This window comes from Lycium barbarum, chromosome 4 (genome assembly GCF_019175385.1).
Source record: "Lycium barbarum isolate Lr01 chromosome 4, ASM1917538v2, whole genome shotgun sequence".
In the NCBI taxonomy this organism is placed as follows: Eukaryota; Viridiplantae; Streptophyta; class Magnoliopsida; order Solanales; family Solanaceae; genus Lycium; species Lycium barbarum.
In genome coordinates this window covers 38,885,986-38,892,043 of record NC_083340.1, presented here as the reverse complement: position 1 = coordinate 38,892,043, position 6,058 = coordinate 38,885,986, and the positions used below count along the sequence as shown (strand labels likewise).

Here is a 6,058-nt window from a genome sequence, read left to right as displayed (position 1 = left end):
AAGTAAGATAATCTTCAACTGAATTAAGCTTGATAGTCACCAAATTAGTGATATCAGGTGCAGCCAATGCCGCAGCGGAATGGAAGGGGGATGGAATTCTTGGTTCTATTATTCCCGCGTAAGGTGCGAGCGAAGTTAGGCCAATCTGGCCTATAGAAAAACCTGGCAGAATGCTTGGCCCAACACTGTGAAGAGGAAAGGATTGAGGTAAAGTAGGCAAAGGAGGGATTGAAAAAGATGAAGCACACGATCCCGACGAAATAACAGATGTAGATTGTGTAGATGTAATATCTGCGGTAGAAAAATTAAGCGAGACATCTGAAGAAAGGGGAACAAGCGGCTGGGAAGTCATATTATCAGGGAAGAAGTAATGGGACTGAAAAGAAAGACAATGATTGTATAGGTTTTGGATTGCCCTGAACTTTTGATTGGTATAAGGCGGTAACTGCCGCTGTGCATATTTATTCATATATAATGTGTACAGAGGGGATATTGGGAAGGGAAATAGGTAACCTGGTACAATACAAATACACGGACTATGCGTCCTACAGTTTCACGGACTATGAGTCCTAATATAAGGGGTAAGAATGTACTACTCCCTTTACGCGGAGATAAATTCATGTTATAAACAAGTCATTTCTTATTACTCCCCGTTTGTACATTTCCATGTCCGAAGACTCAGAACGGCCATAGACAAATATATGGAGATTTTGACATAGAATAATGTGTTGATCCAAATTTTTATCATAACAATTCTTAAAAGTGAAAGCTCGCAATTATCTTTATTGTGGATCCTTGAGCTCCTACTAATATTACAGTACAACTTAGTAAGGATAGCTTCATCACGGTAAACATCAGTACAAGTTTTGTTAAGATACTTTACAGAAAACATTGGTGCGCCAAGCCTAGGCAGTAGTGTAACACCAAGGCGACACTTGAAGGGCCCGATAGCAAGCTACCGTCGTGAGCCTTCCGCCTTAAAAAATTGAGTTAATATCGTGTGAGTCAATGACACACATATCATATATTAATTAAACTGATAAGAACAGATACTACACTTGATCTTAGCCAAAAGGCCGAGAAAGGTATGCTTTTCTTCTGCTCGACTCGCTCAAATTATACATGATGCTTTCTGCCTGTCTTCATTTTAATTTTCGATGTGAGAATAAACTAGCAATACCAAATAAACTACGATGTGAGAATAAACTAGCAATACCAAATAAACTTACTTTCTTCAACAGGCCACTTATAGCATTTTTTTAAAAACATTATAAGGTCAAATTATAGCTCTACTCCTCGAGGCTTACTTGGAAAACAACTTAGTCGTTGAAAATGGTAATGAATTCTACAGAATACTTAATAAAGAAGTATAATTTATAATTCCTATTCCTTTGCGACAATGCAATCTTTTTTCTAAAGAGTAATGTGAGAAGAATAAACTAGCAATACCAAATAAACTTACTTTCTTCAACAGGCCACTTATAGCATTTTTTTAAAAACATTATAAGGTCAAATTATAGCTCTACTCCTCGAGGCTTACTTGGAAAACAACTTAGTCGTTGAAAATGGTAATGAATTCTACAGAATACTTAATAAAGAAGTATAATTTATAATTCCTATTCCTTTGCGACAATGCAATCTTTTTTCTAAAGAGTAAGTTCTGTCAGATACTTCGTAAAGCATCTTTCTTAATCTATATATAATATAAAGCTAGACATACACAAGGTGATGTGACATCTCTCTATGACCAAGAATCATATTTATCTTTATTCTCCTTTTTTGACCTTTCTTCCTATTTAAATTACTTACTTCATTGTAAAAGTAAATTACTTAATTTAATTTATTATGAATAAATGACTTAATATTGAAAGAACATTTACAACAAAGACTCTTCACATGCCAACATACAATTGCAAAGATAACATATAGATGTTAGTCATTGCAGAAGTTAGTAACCTTGCGTGGTGTAATTAGGATCCCACCTTAAATGTCTTAATCATTTTGTAAGATTAAAGGTGAAAAATTAAAGCAAAAACTCTTCAGAATACCTAGACAAATCTATATATAATATAAAGCTAGGCATAGACAATCCTATGTGGCACCTCTCTATGACCTCCATTGGCATTTATCTTTTTTCTCAATTTTTTGACTTTTGTCCTATTTTTCTACACCTATATGCTACTAAAAAAAAAAAAAATCAAAACTCAATTGTTAAAATAATTCTCAATATACGTAACTCACTTTTTGCAATACTCAATATTGAATACTGTTTAATGCATTTCACTCTCTTTAGTAACCTTTAAGACCATCATTATCATTTCATGAGTTGTAAAAAACCTCCATCTATTTGCATTCTCTAATTAAATAACATGTCTCCTCCACTTTCTTTTACCTAAATTTTTATGGTTTAATCTATCTATAAAAAACAAAAATATCCATGGACGATGGAATTGTGATGCTAAAGTTGCTGGCCAACTACTTGAGAAGACTGAATTACTATTGCTAATGTGATAATATGGCACCAAAAGACAAACAATCATTTTTGTTCTTCGCTCTACCATCCGGTACTTTGTCATTCCTTTTAACAGTTTGGAAGCATAGTTTCATCTGTTAATAATATTTTGAGTTGGGTAAGATACGGATCCTTGACTACAAATTCATAGAATTATATTCCATCACAAAGCAATTACAACATTATTCTTCTGACGCATTTTTTGATTTTTGATCTTTAGGTTCCAGTTCTCTTCTGAAACAACCAACTTTATTATTGTTGTGCTTCTATTCCCTTAAATGACTTTCTTGACTTATCACTTTAGATGTAATTCTTATTACCTTATTTTTAAGTTTTTGGTAATTCATTGATGTGTTATTTTTGCCTGATAATTATTTTTTTAATTATTTATTCTCTTCTATTTTTCTGATTTGGTGCATGAGTGTAATTTTACTTACCGTGTATGTTTTTTTTGGTAATTTATTCATGTGTTATTTTGATTGATAATTATATTTTTCAAATGATGTTGTTCTCTTCTTTTTGGTTTCATTATGCTTTAGGATCTGGAAGTGGAATTTTCTATTTTGATCTCCATAGGTATGAGTTTTCTGGTAGTGAAAGCAAGTTTGTTGAGGTATTATAATTTTAGCTGCCTCTCACCATCTTTTTGTCTCACAATATTCCTATTTATATTTTTGTTATTTCCTCCTCTCATTTTATGTGTGTGGTTTTGTTTGTGTGTGATCAGCATAAATAAATAGATTAATTTTATTTATTTATTTATTTAGTTGTTTAATCTTTTATTTCTAAAGTTTTCTTTTTTCTTCTTCTCATTTAGTTTATCAGAACAATACATTTTTATTTTTATAATATTTCAATTCTTATTTGTTGAAAGTTATTAATCAGTTATTTCATGAAATAGTCTAAAACTGATCTCATCATATCAAAGGACTTCCGTGTGATTAAATGGATGAAGATACAATGTAAAACATAAGAAAATAAAAAAGCCTTGAGGAACTTGCTCTTTTATTATTGTCCTACGACGGATTCTCACGTTCTCTTTCTGTAACAGAATGAATAAGTGTGTTTCTACATTTATGTATATCATTTTTGTCAGCTTCTAATTAATTTGACTATATTAATTTTTATCCCTCTTTTCTTTTCAGTAATTTTTAATGGTGTAACACACGAGTTTTGTTAGAACCGATATCCTAGAAATCTTAGCAGTGCTGGAAACCATGTCAACAACATATTTTTCATAGCTATCGATTGTTAAAGCCAGAGTGAAATATGATACATGTCTAACACATTAGAAGTCAATCAAATAATAAGCATGTAATTCTTTTAGAGTTTTTTATAATTCATTTCATGAATCACACAATGTTAATATTTTTTATGTGAGTAAATAACACATGGTAGTATTTGGTATGCAATGAATTCACGTGAGAATTTTTTTCAGTCGATTAGTTGTAAAAACTATTGATACCGTGTAATGTATCATGAAAGTACATGTTATCACCATACAAATCAACTTTTATACAAACATTTTTGGATAGAAAAGAAAATAAAATTTAATTTAGAGGATTTTGAAAAAAATTCACATACAAAATGAAGGTTGTTTTGACTTTGGCTAGAGAATAATGAGAGAGAGAGAGAGAGTGGGATTGTATGTCTCCTAAGAGAATTCTGCTTTCAACTTAAAGAAAGTGATGGAATGCATACTAGAAGGTATTTACAGAAAGAAACACATTTTTTAAAGTTTAGTATAAAAATTGGAAGAGTAAATAAGGGTTGTTTCAAGAAAAAGTTATAAGAGAGATTATAAGATATTTGTAAGAACATAGCCATTTGATTCCAGAAGGTGAATAACTACAAACTTTAGTACCTTAGAGGAATTAAAATAAATAAATCAAAGTAAAATGAAGAAGGAAAAAAACATATCACTATATGTAACAATACATTTATGTATCACTTCTTGTATACATATGCATATTTAATGTCAATATTGATTGAATATTAACAATTATTTTGTTAACTACTAATGATAATAGTTGTTAGACCAAACTCCTCTCTTTCTATTTTCCTGAATATATTAAAGAGGGAGAATGGAAAGAGGAAAAAAAAGGATAAAGAAAATAGTAGAATCATGTTTCATGCTTGCTGCTGATTAGCCTATCTGAAAAATTGAACCGTTTACACACTTATATGATCCTTGATGAACGAAAATCGCACCATATGTGTGATTGAAAATAATATATTAGTGATTTATTAAATTTACGAATTAATTTTATATGCATATATAAAAACATTTTGTTACATATTTTATATTAATAAAAATTACAAGATAGATCCTTTATTAAAACTATTATTATCCTTTTCGATCGCGCGAAGCGCGGACAACTTCACTAGTATAATATAAAAATGTCTCTCATTTGAGAAGGTACTACTATGAACACATCTCATCCCTCTTATATGGTGCTTTCTTTTCGCAAATGGTTGTGCTCATGCGAACTCTAGAGGATCCAATTTTTATAGGTTTGTATTGGGTGATTTTAATAGTTATTTGAACGGAGAAGGGCCTAAAATACCCTCGAACTATTGGAATTAGTGCAAAAATACCCTCCATCCACCTTTGAGTCCCCAAATACCCCTGTCATCCACCTCTGAGCCCCCAAATACCCCTGCCATCCACCTATGGAGTCTAATATACCCTTATTTCTAACAGCCCCATGTCGACACCCAATTTTTCCATCCTTTCGTCCAATTTACATCGTTAAGATTCTATTTTATTAGATTATTAATTATATTTTTTTATCACAACTTGTAGTCAAATTTCTTGATGATCTCTATTACTATTATTACTTTTATTACTACTACTACTACTACTACTACTACTATTATTATTATTATTATTATTATTAATCTTGAACTTGGACGTATTTTTCAAATAGATTCTGGTCCAAACTTCTGTCATTTTGTTCTTGGCATATTAGATGAAAAGAGGAAAGTTTCGATTTCGCAATTAAGGCGGATATTAAGCTATGATTTTTATGATTACTAGTAAGAAATTAAGGTGAATGAATTAAGGAAAGAAAGTGGAATTGAAAAGAGAAGAGAAGAGAAAATCAAACTAGAATAAATGAAGGAATATAAACGGCACAAAGAAAGGGATTTTGTAGCCGTGGAATTTCGACGAGAATCGGGGAATGTTTGATTTTAAGGAAATTTAGAGATGACGGGGTCTTAGGAATTTTGAGTAAATAACAATGAGTTATTGATATTTTGTTTTGGGGGTAACCTGATGCCTTTGGGGATTTTTAGTTGGAAAGGGATTATGGACTGGGTAGAAACTTTAGAAAATGGGTGAAAATTTTTATTTGGTTTATTTGGGGAATATAGTAATTTCAAATAGATTTTCTCGATTTTCATAATGATAATTAAAGTAGAGGGACAAAATATTTTGGTAAATAGTTTTATCACTTGTAATAGTAAAGTAATCATAGAAACATAACAACAACTATAAGTGTGACGCTAATACAAAAAATATGTTTAAATAAATATTTATAG

General features: G+C 30.9%; 1 non-coding gene across 1 annotated transcript; it reads right to left on the bottom strand.

Moving 5' to 3' along the window:
* Window positions 1-889: 889 nt before the first annotated feature.
* Window positions 890-1,089, bottom strand: LOC132638849 (U2 spliceosomal RNA). The gene has a single exon (XR_009581921.1). It is a non-coding gene; the product is annotated as a U2 spliceosomal RNA (small nuclear RNA).
* Window positions 1,090-6,058: the final 4,969 nt, after the last annotated feature.